Raw genomic sequence first — 15,552 nt, 5'->3', positions numbered from 1 at the left:
GACAAAACCCGGCTTCCCACGGGAAAGTCTTTCTCCACGTGCAGACATGCTCCCAGGTGCCTGGGGCAAGGGGAAGGAAATGCCATACACTGACCTGGAAGAGACCACAGGGCCCAAGCACAGTCTGAACACTTCCCTCAACCCGGCGGTTTTGCTAGCAGGAGTTCAACCCCAACGAACACAGCCCGGAGACCCCTGGGGCAAAAACGGCTTCAGACGTACAGTAGGTGCTTGCTGTGGAACACCTATCCCAAGTGGGGGTAGCCAGCTCAACAAAATGCCACACACCCAGGTGTAAGAAACAACATTGCCCAGGCATGGTCTAAGTCCCTCACCCCGTCCCTGTGCTTTGGGGAGCCGGAGGGACACCAGAGGCCCACGGCCCTGAGACCCCTTTGCAAAAAGCCGGCTTCCCACGGAGAGAGTTTTCCTGAGGTGCAGACCCTATCCCAAGTGGTTGTGGCAAGGTAAAGCAAATGCCCTCCACTTCTCTGGAAGAAACCACAGTGCCCAGCCATGTTCTAAGCCCTCCCATCCTCCCTGGGCTTCTGGCAGCAGGAGTGAAAAGAGAGGAGCAGAGCACTGGGACCCGTTTGACAAAAACCGGCTTCCCACGGGAAAGTCTTTCTCCACGTGCAGACATGCTCCCAGGTGCCTGTGGCAAGGGGAAGGAAATGCCATACACTGACCTGGAAGAGACCACAGGGCCCAAGCACAGTCTGAACCCTTCCCTCAACCCGGCGGTTTTGCTAGCAGGAGTTCAACCCCAACGAACACAGCCCGGAGACCCCTGAGGCAAAAACGGCTTCCGACGAACAATAGGCGCTGGCTGTGGAAAACCAATCCCAACTGGGGGTAGCCAGCTCAACAAATGCCAAACACCCAGGTGTAAGAAACAACATTGCCCAGGCATGGTCTAAGCCCCTCACCTCGTTCTTGTGCTTTGGGGAGCCGGAGCGACACCAGAGGCCCACGGCCCTGAGACCCCATTGCAAAAAGCCGGCTTCCCACGGAGACAGTTTTCCTGAGGTGCAGACCCTATCCCAAGTGGTTGTGGCAAGGTAAAGCAAATGCCCTCCACTTCTCTGGAAGAAACCACAGTGCCCAGACATGTTCTAAGCCCTCCCATCCTCCCTGGCTTCTGGCAGCAGGAGTGAAAAGAGAGGAGCAGAGCACTGGGACCCGTTTGACAAAAACCGGCTTCCCACGGGAAAGTCTTTCTCTTCGTGCAGACATGCTCCCAGGTGCCTGAGGCAAGGGGAAGGAAATGCCATACAATGAGCTGGAAGAGACCACAGGGCCCAAGCACAGTCTGAACCCTTCCCTCAACCCGGCGGTTTTGCTAGCAGGAGTTCAACCCCAACGAACACAGCCCGGAGACCCCTGAGGCAAAAACGGCTTCTGTCGAACAATATGCGCTTGCTGTGGAAAACCAATCCCAACTGGGGGTAGGCAGCTCAACAAAATGCCACACACCCAGGTGTAAGAAACAACATTGCCCAGGCATGGTCTAAGCCCCTCACCTCGTCCCTGTGCTTTGGGGAGCCGGAGGGACACCCGAGGCCCACGGCCCTGAGACCAATTTGCAAAAAGCCGGCTTCCCACGGAAACAGTTTTCCTGAGGTGCAGACCCTATCCCAAGTGGTTGTGGCAAGGAAAAGCAAATGCCCTCCACTTCTCTGGAAGAAACCACAGTGCCCAGCCATGTTCTAAGCCCTCCCATCCTCCCTGGGCTTCTGGCAGCAGGAGTGAAAAGAGAGGAGCAGAGCACGGGGACCCGTTTGACAAAAACCGGCTTCCCACGGGAAAGTCTTTCTCCACGTGCAGACATGCTCCCAGGTGCCTGTGGCAAGGGGAAGGAAAGGCCATACACTGACCTGGAAGAGACCACAGGGCCCAAGCACAGTCTGAACCCTTCCCTCAACCCGGCGGTTTGCTAGCAGGAGTTCAACCCCAACGAACACAGCCCAGAGACCACTGAGGCAAAAACGGCTTCCGACGAACAATAGGTGCTTGCTGTGGAAAACCAATCCCAACTGGGGGTAGCCAGCTCAACAAATGCCAAACACCCAGGTGTAAGAAACAACATTGCCCAGGCATGGTCTAAGCCCCTCACCTCGTCCCTGTGCTTTGGGGAGCCGGAGGGACAGCCGAGGCCCACGACCCTGAGACCCCTTTGTAAAAAGCCGGCTTCCCACGGAGACAGTTTTCCTGAGGTGCAGACCCTATCCCAAGTGGTTGTGGCAAGGTAAAGCAAATGCCCTCCACTTCTCTGGAAGAAACCACAGTGCCCAGCCATGTTCTAAGCCCTCCCATCCTCCCTGGGCTTCTGACAGCAGGAGTGAAAAGAGAGGAGCAGAGCACTGGGACCCGTTTGACAAAAACCGGCTTCCCACGGGAAAGTCTTTCTCTTCGTGCAGACATGCTCCCAGGTGCCTGAGGCAAGGGGAAGGAAATGCCATACACTGAGCTGGAAGAGACCACAGGGCCCAGGCACAGTCTGAACCCTTCCCTCAACCCGGCGGTTTTGCTAGCAGGAGTTCAACCCCAAGGAACACAGCCCGGAGACCCCTGGGGCAAAAACGGCTTCCGACGATCAATAGGTGCTTGCTGTGGAACACCTATCCCAAGTGGGGGTAGCCAGCTCAACAAAATGCCACACACCCAGGTGTAAGAAACAACATTGCCCAGGCATGGTCTAAGCCCCTCACCTCGTCCCTGTGCTTTGGGGAGCCGGAGGGACAGCCGAGGCCCACGGCCCTGAGACCCCTTTGCAAAAAGCCGGCTTCCCACGGAGACAGTTTTCCTGAGGTGCAGACCCTATCCCAAGTGGTTGTGGCAAGGAAAAGCAAATGCCCTCCACTTCTCTGGAAGAAACCACAATGCCCAGCCATGTTCTAAGCCCTCCCATCCTCCCTGGGCTTCTGGCAGCAGGAGTGAAAAGAGAGGAGCAGAGCACTGGGACCCGTTTGACAAAACCCGGCTTTCCACGGGAAAGTCTTTCTCCACGTGCAGACATGCTCCCAGGTGCCTGGGGCAAGGGGAAGGAAATGCCATACACTGACCTGGAAGAGACCACAGGGCCCAGGCACAGTGTGAACCCTTCCCTCAACCCGGCGGTTTTGCTAGCAGGAGTTCAACCCCAACGAACATAGCCCGGAGACCCCTGGGGCAAAAACAGCTTCTGACGAACAATAGGTGCTTGCTGTTGAACTCCTATCCGAAGTGGGGGTAGCCAGCTCAACAAAATGCCACACACCCAGGTGTAAGAAACAACATTGCCCAGGCATGGTCTAAGCCCCTCACCTCGTCCCTGTGCTTTGGGGAGCCGGAGGGACAGCCGAGGCCCACGGCCCTGAGACCCCTTGGCAAAAAGCCGGCTTCCCACGGAGACAGTTTTCCTGAGGTGCACACCCTATCCCAAGTGGTTGTGGCAAGGTAAAGCAAATGCCCTCCACTTCTCTGGAAGAAACCACAGTGCCCAGCCATGTTCTAAGCCCTCCCATCCTCCCTGGGCTTCTGACAGCAGGAGTGAAAAGAGAGGAGCAGAGCACTGGGACCCGTTTGACAAAAACCGGCTTCCCACGGGAAAGTCTTTCTCCACGTGCAGACATGCTCCCAGGTGCCTGGGGCAAGGGGAAGGAAATGCCATACACTGACCTGGAAGAGACCACAGGGCCCAAGCACAGTCTGAACACTTCCCTCAACCCGGCGGTTTTGCTAGCAGGAGTTCAACCCCAACGAACACAGCCCGGAGACCCCTGGGGCAAAAACGGCTTCAGACGTACAGTAGGTGCTTGCTGTGGAACACCTATCCCAAGTGGGGGTAGCCAGCTCAACAAAATGCCACACACCCAGGTGTAAGAAACAACATTGCCCAGGCATGGTCTAAGTCCCTCACCCCGTCCCTGTGCTTCGGGGAGCCGGAGGGACACCAGAGGCCCACGGCCCTGAGACCCCTTTGCAAAAAGCCGGCTTCCCACGGAGAGAGTTTTCCTGAGGTGCAGACCCTATCCCAAGTTGTTGTGGCAAGGTAAAGCAAATGCCCTCCACTTCTCTGGAAGAAACCACAGTGCCCAGCCATGTTCTAAGCCCTCCCATCCTCCCTGGGCTTCTGGCAGCAGGAGTGAAAAGAGAGGAGCAGAGCACTGGGACCCGTTTGACAAAAACCGGCTTCCCACGGGAAAGTCTTTCTCCACGTGCAGACATGCTCCCAGGTGCCTGTGGCAAGGGGAAGGAAATGCCATACACTGACCTGGAAGAGACCACAGGGCCCAAGCACAGTCTGAACCCTTCCCTCAACCCGGCGGTTTGCTAGCAGGAGTTCAACCCCAACGAACACAGCCCGGAGACCCCTGAGGCAAAAACGGCTTCCGACGAACAATAGGCGCTGGCTGTGGAAAACCAATCCCAACTGGGGGTAGCCAGCTCAACAAATGCCAAACACCCAGGTGTAAGAAACAACATTGCCCAGGCATGGTCTAAGCCCCTCACCTCGTCCTTGTGCTTTGGGGAGCCGGAGCGACACCAGAGGCCCACGGCCCTGAGACCCCATTGCAAAAAGCCGGCTTCCCACGGAGACAGTTTTCCTGAGGTGCAGACCCTATCCCAAGTGGTTGTGGCAAGGTAAAGCAAATGCCCTCCACTTCTCTGGAAGAAACCACAGTGCCCAGACATGTTCTAAGCCCTCCCATCCTCCCTGGCTTCTGGCAGCAGGAGTGAAAAGAGAGGAGCAGAGCACTGGGACCCGTTTGACAAAAACCGGCTTCCCACGGGAAAGTCTTTCTCTTCGTGCAGACATGCTCCCAGGTGCCTGAGGCAAGGGGAAGGAAATGCCATACACTGAGCTGGAAGAGACCACAGGGCCCAGGCACAGTCTGAACCCTTCCCTCAACCCGGCGGTTTTGCTAGCAGGAGTTCAACCCCAAGGAACACAGCCCGGAGACCCCTGGGGCAAAAACGGCTTCCGACGATCAATAGGTGCTTGCTGTGGAACACCTATCCCAAGTGGGGGTAGCCAGCTCAACAAAATGCCACACACCCAGGTGTAAGAAACAACATTGCCCAGGCATGGTCTAAGCCCCTCACCTCGTCCCTGTGCTTTGGGGAGCCGGAGGGACAGCCGAGGCCCACGGCCCTGAGACCCCTTTGCAAAAAGCCGGCTTCCCACGGAGACAGTTTTCCTGAGGTGCAGACCCTATCCCAAGTGGTTGTGGCAAGGAAAAGCAAATGCCCTCCACTTCTCTGGAAGAAACCACAATGCCCAGCCATGTTCTAAGCCCTCCCATCCTCCCTGGGCTTCTGGCAGCAGGAGTGAAAAGAGAGGAGCAGAGCACTGGGACCCGTTTGACAAAACCCGGCTTTCCACGGGAAAGTCTTTCTCCACGTGCAGACATGCTCCCAGGTGCCTGGGGCAAGGGGAAGGAAATGCCATACACTGACCTGGAAGAGACCACAGGGCCCAGGCACAGTCTGAACCCTTCCCTCAACCCGGCGGTTTTGCTAGCAGGAGTTCAACCCCAACGAACATAGCCCGGAGACCACTGGGGCAAAAACAGCTTCTGACGAACAATAGGTGCTTGCTGTTGAACTCCTATCCCAAGTGGGGGTAGCCAGCTCAACAAAATGCCACACACCCAGGTGTAAGAAACAACATTGCCCAGGCATGGTCTAAGCCCCTCACCTCGTCCCTGTGCTTTGGGGAGCCGGAGGGACAGCCGAGGCCCACGGCCCTGAGACCCCTTGGCAAAAAGCCGGCTTCCCACGGAGACAGTTTTCCTGAGGTGCACACCCTATCCCAAGTGGTTGTGGCAAGGTAAAGCAAATGCCCTCCACTTCTCTGGAAGAAACCACAGTGCCCAGCCATGTTCTAAGCCCTCCCATCCTCCCTGGGCTTCTGACAGCAGGAGTGAAAAGAGAGGAGCAGAGCACTGGGACCCGTTTGACAAAACCCGGCTTCCCACGGGAAAGTCTTTCTCCACGTGCAGACATGCTCCCAGGTGCCTGGGGCAAGGGGAAGGAAATGCCATACACTGACCTGGAAGAGACCACAGGGCCCAAGCACAGTCTGAACACTTCCCTCAACCCGGCGGTTTTGCTAGCAGGAGTTCAACCCCAACGAACACAGCCCGGAGACCCCTGGGGCAAAAACGGCTTCAGACGTACAGTAGGTGCTTGCTGTGGAACACCTATCCCAAGTGGGGGTAGCCAGCTCAACAAAATGCCACACACCCAGGTGTAAGAAACAACATTGCCCAGGCATGGTCTAAGTCCCTCACCCCGTCCCTGTGCTTTGGGGAGCCGGAGGGACACCAGAGGCCCACGGCCCTGAGACCCCTTTGCAAAAAGCCGGCTTCCCACGGAGAGAGTTTTCCTGAGGTGCAGACCCTATCCCAAGTGGTTGTGGCAAGGTAAAGCAAATGCCCTCCACTTCTCTGGAAGAAACCACAGTGCCCAGCCATGTTCTAAGCCCTCCCATCCTCCCTGGGCTTCTGGCAGCAGGAGTGAAAAGAGAGGAGCAGAGCACTGGGACCCGTTTGACAAAAACCGGCTTCCCACGGGAAAGTCTTTCTCCACGTGCAGACATGCTCCCAGGTGCCTGTGGCAAGGGGAAGGAAATGCCATACACTGACCTGGAAGAGACCACAGGGCCCAAGCACAGTCTGAACCCTTCCCTCAACCCGGCGGTTTTGCTAGCAGGAGTTCAACCCCAACGAACACAGCCCGGAGACCCCTGAGGCAAAAACGGCTTCCGACGAACAATAGGCGCTGGCTGTGGAAAACCAATCCCAACTGGGGGTAGCCAGCTCAACAAATGCCAAACACCCAGGTGTAAGAAACAACATTGCCCAGGCATGGTCTAAGCCCCTCACCTCGTCCTTGTGCTTTGGGGAGCCGGAGCGACACCAGAGGCCCACGGCCCTGAGACCCCATTGCAAAAAGCCGGCTTCCCACGGAGACAGTTTTCCTGAGGTGCAGACCCTATCCCAAGTGGTTGTGGCAAGGTAAAGCAAATGCCCTCCACTTCTCTGGAAGAAACCACAGTGCCCAGACATGTTCTAAGCCCTCCCATCCTCCCTGGCTTCTGGCAGCAGGAGTGAAAAGAGAGGAGCAGAGCACTGGGACCCGTTTGACAAAAACCGGCTTCCCACGGGAAAGTCTTTCTCTTCGTGCAGACATGCTCCCAGGTGCCTGAGGCAAGGGGAAGGAAATGCCATACAATGAGCTGGAAGAGACCACAGGGCCCAAGCACAGTCTGAACCCTTCCCTCAACCCGGCGGTTTTGCTAGCAGGAGTTCAACCCCAACGAACACAGCCCGGAGACCCCTGAGGCAAAAACGGCTTCTGTCGAACAATATGCGCTTGCTGTGGAAAACCAATCCCAACTGGGGGTAGGCAGCTCAACAAAATGCCACACACCCAGGTGTAAGAAACAACATTGCCCAGGCATGGTCTAAGCCCCTCACCTCGTCCCTGTGCTTTGGGGAGCCGGAGGGACACCCGAGGCCCACGGCCCTGAGACCAATTTGCAAAAAGCCGGCTTCCCACGGAAACAGTTTTCCTGAGGTGCAGACCCTATCCCAAGTGGTTGTGGCAAGGAAAAGCAAATGCCCTCCACTTCTCTGGAAGAAACCACAGTGCCCAGCCATGTTCTAAGCCCTCCCATCCTCCCTGGGCTTCTGGCAGCAGGAGTGAAAAGAGAGGAGCAGAGCACGGGGACCCGTTTGACAAAAACCGGCTTCCCACGGGAAAGTCTTTCTCCACGTGCAGACATGCTCCCAGGTGCCTGTGGCAAGGGGAAGGAAAGGCCATACACTGACCTGGAAGAGACCACAGGGCCCAAGCACAGTCTGAACCCTTCCCTCAACCCGGCGGTTTGCTAGCAGGAGTTCAACCCCAACGAACACAGCCCAGAGACCACTGAGGCAAAAACGGCTTCCGACGAACAATAGGTGCTTGCTGTGGAAAACCAATCCCAACTGGGGGTAGCCAGCTCAACAAATGCCAAACACCCAGGTGTAAGAAACAACATTGCCCAGGCATGGTCTAAGCCCCTCACCTCGTCCCTGTGCTTTGGGGAGCCGGAGGGACAGCCGAGGCCCACGACCCTGAGACCCCTTTGTAAAAAGCCGGCTTCCCACGGAGACAGTTTTCCTGAGGTGCAGACCCTATCCCAAGTGGTTGTGGCAAGGTAAAGCAAATGCCCTCCACTTCTCTGGAAGAAACCACAGTGCCCAGCCATGTTCTAAGCCCTCCCATCCTCCCTGGGCTTCTGACAGCAGGAGTGAAAAGAGAGGAGCAGAGCACTGGGACCCGTTTGACAAAAACCGGCTTCCCACGGGAAAGTCTTTCTCTTCGTGCAGACATGCTCCCAGGTGCCTGAGGCAAGGGGAAGGAAATGCCATACACTGAGCTGGAAGAGACCACAGGGCCCAGGCACAGTCTGAACCCTTCCCTCAACCCGGCGGTTTTGCTAGCAGGAGTTCAACCCCAAGGAACACAGCCCGGAGACCCCTGGGGCAAAAACGGCTTCCGACGATCAATAGGTGCTTGCTGTGGAACACCTATCCCAAGTGGGGGTAGCCAGCTCAACAAAATGCCACACACCCAGGTGTAAGAAACAACATTGCCCAGGCATGGTCTAAGCCCCTCACCTCGTCCCTGTGCTTTGGGGAGCCGGAGGGACAGCCGAGGCCCACGGCCCTGAGACCCCTTTGCAAAAAGCCGGCTTCCCACGGAGACAGTTTTCCTGAGGTGCAGACCCTATCCCAAGTGGTTGTGGCAAGGAAAAGCAAATGCCCTCCACTTCTCTGGAAGAAACCACAATGCCCAGCCATGTTCTAAGCCCTCCCATCCTCCCTGGGCTTCTGGCAGCAGGAGTGAAAAGAGAGGAGCAGAGCACTGGGACCCGTTTGACAAAACCCGGCTTTCCACGGGAAAGTCTTTCTCCACGTGCAGACATGCTCCCAGGTGCCTGGGGCAAGGGGAAGGAAATGCCATACACTGACCTGGAAGAGACCACAGGGCCCAGGCACAGTGTGAACCCTTCCCTCAACCCGGCGGTTTTGCTAGCAGGAGTTCAACCCCAACGAACATAGCCCGGAGACCCCTGGGGCAAAAACAGCTTCTGACGAACAATAGGTGCTTGCTGTTGAACTCCTATCCGAAGTGGGGGTAGCCAGCTCAACAAAATGCCACACACCCAGGTGTAAGAAACAACATTGCCCAGGCATGGTCTAAGCCCCTCACCTCGTCCCTGTGCTTTGGGGAGCCGGAGGGACAGCCGAGGCCCACGGCCCTGAGACCCCTTGGCAAAAAGCCGGCTTCCCACGGAGACAGTTTTCCTGAGGTGCACACCCTATCCCAAGTGGTTGTGGCAAGGTAAAGCAAATGCCCTCCACTTCTCTGGAAGAAACCACAGTGCCCAGCCATGTTCTAAGCCCTCCCATCCTCCCTGGGCTTCTGACAGCAGGAGTGAAAAGAGAGGAGCAGAGCACTGGGACCCGTTTGAGAAAACCCGGCTTCCCACGGGAAAGTCTTTCTCCACGTGCAGACATGCTCCCAGGTGCCTGGGGCAAGGGGAAGGAAATGCCATACACTGACCTGGAAGAGACCACAGGGCCCAAGCACAGTCTGAACACTTCCCTCAACCCGGCGGTTTTGCTAGCAGGAGTTCAACCCCAACGAACACAGCCCGGAGACCCCTGGGGCAAAAACGGCTTCAGACGTACAGTAGGTGCTTGCTGTGGAACACCTATCCCAAGTGGGGGTAGCCAGCTCAACAAAATGCCACACACCCAGGTGTAAGAAACAACATTGCCCAGGCATGGTCTAAGTCCCTCACCCCGTCCCTGTGCTTTGGGGAGCCGGAGGGACACCAGAGGCCCACGGCCCTGAGACCCCTTTGCAAAAAGCCGGCTTCCCACGGAGAGAGTTTTCCTGAGGTGCAGACCCTATCCCAAGTGGTTGTGGCAAGGTAAAGCAAATGCCCTCCACTTCTCTGGAAGAAACCACAGTGCCCAGCCATGTTCTAAGCCCTCCCATCCTCCCTGGGCTTCTGGCAGCAGGAGTGAAAAGAGAGGAGCAGAGCACTGGGACCCGTTTGACAAAAACCGGCTTCCCACGGGAAAGTCTTTCTCCACGTGCAGACATGCTCCCAGGTGCCTGTGGCAAGGGGAAGGAAATGCCATACACTGACCTGGAAGAGACCACAGGGCCCAAGCACAGTCTGAACCCTTCCCTCAACCCGGCGGTTTGCTAGCAGGAGTTCAACCCCAACGAACACAGCCCGGAGACCCCTGAGGCAAAAACGGCTTCCGACGAACAATAGGCGCTGGCTGTGGAAAACCAATCCCAACTGGGGGTAGCCAGCTCAACAAATGCCAAACACCCAGGTGTAAGAAACAACATTGCCCAGGCATGGTCTAAGCCCCTCACCTCGTCCTTGTGCTTTGGGGAGCCGGAGCGACACCAGAGGCCCACGGCCCTGAGACCCCATTGCAAAAAGCCGGCTTCCCACGGAGACAGTTTTCCTGAGGTGCAGACCCTATCCCAAGTGGTTGTGGCAAGGTAAAGCAAATGCCCTCCACTTCTCTGGAAGAAACCACAGTGCCCAGACATGTTCTAAGCCCTCCCATCCTCCCTGGCTTCTGGCAGCAGGAGTGAAAAGAGAGGAGCAGAGCACTGGGACCCGTTTGACAAAAACCGGCTTCCCACGGGAAAGTCTTTCTCTTCGTGCAGACATGCTCCCAGGTGCCTGAGGCAAGGGGAAGGAAATGCCATACAATGAGCTGGAAGAGACCACAGGGCCCAAGCACAGTCTGAACCCTTCCCTCAACCCGGCGGTTTTGCTAGCAGGAGTTCAACCCCAACGAACACAGCCCGGAGACCCCTGAGGCAAAAACGGCTTCTGTCGAACAATATGCGCTTGCTGTGGAAAACCAATCCCAACTGGGGGTAGGCAGCTCAACAAAATGCCACACACCCAGGTGTAAGAAACAACATTGCCCAGGCATGGTCTAAGCCCCTCACCTAGTCCCTGTGCTTTGGGGAGCCGGAGGGACAGCCGAGGCCCACGGCCCTGAGACCAATTTGCAAAAAGCCGGCTTCCCACGGAAACAGTTTTCCTGAGGTGCAGACCCTATCCCAAGTGGTTGTGGCAAGGAAAAGCAAATGCCCTCCGCTTCTCTGGAAGAAACCACAGTGCCCAGCCATGTTCTAAGCCCTCCCATCCTCCCTGGGCTTCTGGCAGCAGGAGTGAAAAGAGAGGAGCAGAGCATGGGGACCCGTTTGACAAAAACCGGCTTCCCACGGGAAAGTCTTTCTCCACGTGCAGACATGCTCCCAGGTGACTGTGGCAAGGGGAAGGAAAGGCCATACACTGACCTGGAAGAGACCACAGGGCCCAAGCACAGTCTGAACCCTTCCCTCAACCCGGCGGTTTGCTAGCAGGAGTTCAACCCCAACGAACACAGCCCGGAGACCACTGAGGCAAAAACGGCTTCCGACGAACAATAGGTGCTTGCTGTGGAAAACCAATCCCAACTGGGGGTAGCCAGCTCAACAAATGCCAAACACCCAGGTGTAAGAAACAACATTGCCCAGGCATGGTCTAAGCCCCTCACCTCGTCCCTGTGCTTTGGGGAGCCGGAGGGACAGCCGAGGCCCACGACCCTGAGACCCCTTTGTAAAAAGCCGGCTTCCCACGGAGACAGTTTTCCTGAGGTGCAGACCCTATCCCAAGTGGTTGTGGCAAGGTAAAGCAAATGCCCTCCACTTCTCTGGAAGAAACCACAGTGCCCAGCCATGTTCTAAGCCCTCCCATCCTCCCTGGGCTTCTGGCAGCAGGAGTGAAAAGAGAGGAGCAGAGCACTGGGACCCGTTTGACAAAACCCGGCTTCCCACGGGAAAGTCTTTCTCCACGTGCAGACATGCTCCCAGGTGCCTGGGGCAAGGGGAAGGAAATGCCATACACTGACCTGGAAGAGACCACAGGGCCCAGGCACAGTCTGAACCCTTCCCTCAACCCGGCGGTTTTGCTAGGAGTTCAACCCCAAGGAACACAGCCCGGAGACCCCTGGGGCAAAAACGGCTTCCGACGATCAATAGGTGCTTGCTGTGGAACAACTATCCCAAGTGGGGGTAGCCAGCTCAACAAAATGCCACACACCCAGGTGTAAGAAACAACATTGCGCAGGCATGGTCTAAGCCCCTCACCTCGTCCCTGTGCTTTGGGGAGCCGGAGGGACAGCCGAGGCCCACGGCCCTGAGACCCCTTTGCAAAAAGCCGGCTTCCCACGGAGACAGTTTTCCTGAGGTGCAGACCCTATCCCAAGTGGTTGTGGCAAGGTAAAGCAAATGCCCTCCACTTCTCTGGAAGAAACCACAATGCCCAGCCATGTTCTAAGCCCTCCCATCCTCCCTGGGCTTCTGGCAGCAGGAGTGAAAAGAGAGGAGCAGAGCACTGGGACCCGTTTGACAAAACCCGGCTTTCCACGGGAAAGTCTTTCTCCACGTGCAGACATGCTCCCAGGTGCCTGGGGCAAGGGGAAGGAAATGCCATACACTGACCTGGAAGAGACCACAGGGCCCAGGCACAGTGTGAACCCTTCCCTCAACCCGGCGGTTTTGCTAGCAGGAGTTCAACCCCAACGAACATAGCCCGGAGACCCCTGGGGCAAAAACAGCTTCTGACGAACAATAGGTGCTTGCTGTTGAACTCCTATCCCAAGTGGGGGTAGCCAGCTCAACAAAATGCCACACACCCAGGTGTAAGAAACAACATTGCCCAGGCATGGTCTAAGCCCCTCACCTCGTCCCTGTGCTTTGGGGAGCCGGAGGGACAGTCGAGGCCCACAGCCCTGAGACCCCTTGGCAAAAAGCCGGCTTCCCACGGAGACAGTTTTCCTGAGGTGCAGACCCTATCCCAAGTGGTTGTGGCAAGGTAAAGCAATGCCCTCCACTTCTCTGGAAGAAACCACAGTGCCCAGCCATGTTCTAAGCCCTCCCATCCTCCCTGGGCTTCTGACAGCAGGAGTGAAAAGAGAGGAGCAGAGCACTGGGACCCGTTTGACAAAACCCGGCTTCCCACGGGAAAGTCTTTCTCCACGTGCAGACATGCTCCCAGGTGCCTGGGGCAAGGGGAAGGAAATGCCATACACTGACCTGGAAGAGACCACAGGGCCCAGGCACAGTCTGAACACTTCCCTCAACCCGGCGGTTTTGCTAGCAGGAGTTCAACCCCAACGAACACAGCCCGGAGACCCCTGGGGCAAAAACGGCTTCAGACGTACAGTAGGTGCTTGCTGTGGAACACCTATCCCAAGTGGGGGTAGCCAGCTCAACAAAATGCCACACACCCAGGTGTAAGAAACAACATTGCCCAGGCATGGTCTAAGTCCCTCACCCCGTCCCTGTGCTTTGGGGAGCCGGAGGGACACCAGAGGCCCACGGCCCTGAGACCCCTTTGCAAAAAGCCGACTTCCCACGGAGAGAGTTTTCCTGAGGTGCAGACCCTATCCCAAGTGGTTGTGGCAAGGTAAAGCAAATGCCCTCCACTTCTCTGGAAGAAACCACAGTGCCCAGCCATGTTCTAAGCCCTCCCATCCTCCCTGGGCTTCTGGCAGCAGGAGTGAAAAGAGAGGAGCAGAGCACTGGGACCCGTTTGACAAAAACCGGCTTCCCACGGGAAAGTCTTTCTCCACGTGCAGACATGCTCCCAGGTGCCTGTGGCAAGGGGAAGGAAATGCCATACACTGACCTGGAAGAGACCACAGGGCCCAAGCACAGTCTGAACCCTTCCCTCAACCCGGCGGTTTGCTAGCAGGAGTTCAACCCCAACGAACACAGCCCGGAGACCCCTGAGGCAAAAACGGCTTCCGACGAACAATAGGCGCTGGCTGTGGAAAACCAATCCCAACTGGGGGTAGCCAGCTCAACAAATGCCAAACACCCAGGTGTAAGAAACAACATTGCCCAGGCATGGTCTAAGCCCCTCACCTCGTCCTTGTGCTTTGGGGAGCCGGAGCGACACCAGAGGCCCACGGCCCTGAGACCCCATTGCAAAAAGCCGGCTTCCCACGGAGACAGTTTTCCTGAGGTGCAGACCCTATCCCAAGTGGTTGTGGCAAGGTAAAGCAAATGCCCTCCACTTCTCTGGAAGAAACCACAGTGCCCAGACATGTTCTAAGCCCTCCCATCCTCCCTGGCTTCTGGCAGCAGGAGTGAAAAGAGAGGAGCAGAGCACTGGGACCCGTTTGACAAAAACCGGCTTCCCACGGGAAAGTCTTTCTCTTCGTGCAGACATGCTCCCAGGTGCCTGAGGCAAGGGGAAGGAAATGCCATACACTGAGCTGGAAGAGACCACAGGGCCCAAGCACAGTCTGAACCCTTCCCTCAACCCGGCGGTTTTGCTAGCAGGAGTTCAACCCCAACGAACACAGCCCGGAGACCCCTGAGGCAAAAACGGCTTCTGTCGAACAATATGCGCTTGCTGTGGAAAACCAATCCCAACTGGGGGTAGGCAGCTCAACAAAATGCCACACACCCAGGTGTAAGAAACAACATTGCCCAGGCATGGTCTAAGCCCCTCACCTCGTCCCTGTGCTTTGGGGAGCCGGAGGGACAGCCGAGGCCCACAGCCCTGAGACCCCTTGGCAAAAAGCCGGCTTCCCACGGAGACAGTTTTCCTGAGGTGCAGACCCTATCCCAAGTGGTTGTGGCAAGGTAAAGCAATGCCCTCCACTTCTCTGGAAGAAACCACAGTGCCCAGCCATGTTCTAAGCCCTCCCATCCTCCCTGGGCTTCTGACAGCAGGAGTGAAAAGAGAGGAGCAGAGCACTGGGACCCGTTTGACAAAACCCGGCTTCCCACGGGAAAGTCTTTCTCCACGTGCAGACATGCTCCCAGGTGCCTGGGGCAAGGGGAAGGAAATGCCATACACTGACCTGGAAGAGACCACAGGGCCCAGGCACAGTCTGAACACTTCCCTCAACCCGGCGGTTTTGCTAGCAGGAGTTCAACCCCAACGAACACAGCCCGGAGACCCCTGGGGCAAAAACGGCTTCAGACGTACAGTAGGTGCTTGCTGTGGAACACCTATCCCAAGTGGGGGTAGCCAGCTCAACAAAATGCCACACACCCAGGTGTAAGAAACAACATTGCCCAGGCATGGTCTAAGTCCCTCACCCCGTCCCTGTGCTTTGGGGAGCCGGAGGGACACCAGAGGCCCACGGCCCTGAGACCCCTTTGCAAAAAGCCGGCTTCCCACGGAAACAGTTTTCCTGAGGTGCAGACCCTATCCCAAGTGGTTGTGGCAAGGTAAAGCAAATGCCCTCCACTTCTCTGGAAGAAACCACAGTGCCCAGCCATGTTCTAGCCCTCCCATCCTCCCTGGGCTTCTGGCAGCAGGAGTGAAAAGAGAGGAGCAGAGCACTGGGACCCGTTTGACAAAAACCGGCTTCCCACGGGAAAGTCTTTCTCCACGTGCAGACATGCTCCCAGGTGCCTGTGGCAAGGGGAAGGAAATGCCATACACTGACCTGGAAGAGACCA

Source organism: Ursus arctos, unplaced genomic scaffold (assembly GCF_023065955.2).
Source record: "Ursus arctos isolate Adak ecotype North America unplaced genomic scaffold, UrsArc2.0 scaffold_29, whole genome shotgun sequence".
NCBI lineage: Eukaryota > Metazoa > Chordata > Mammalia > Carnivora > Ursidae > Ursus > Ursus arctos.
The sequence above is the reverse complement of the archived record's forward strand: the minus strand, read 5'-3'. Positions refer to the sequence as shown.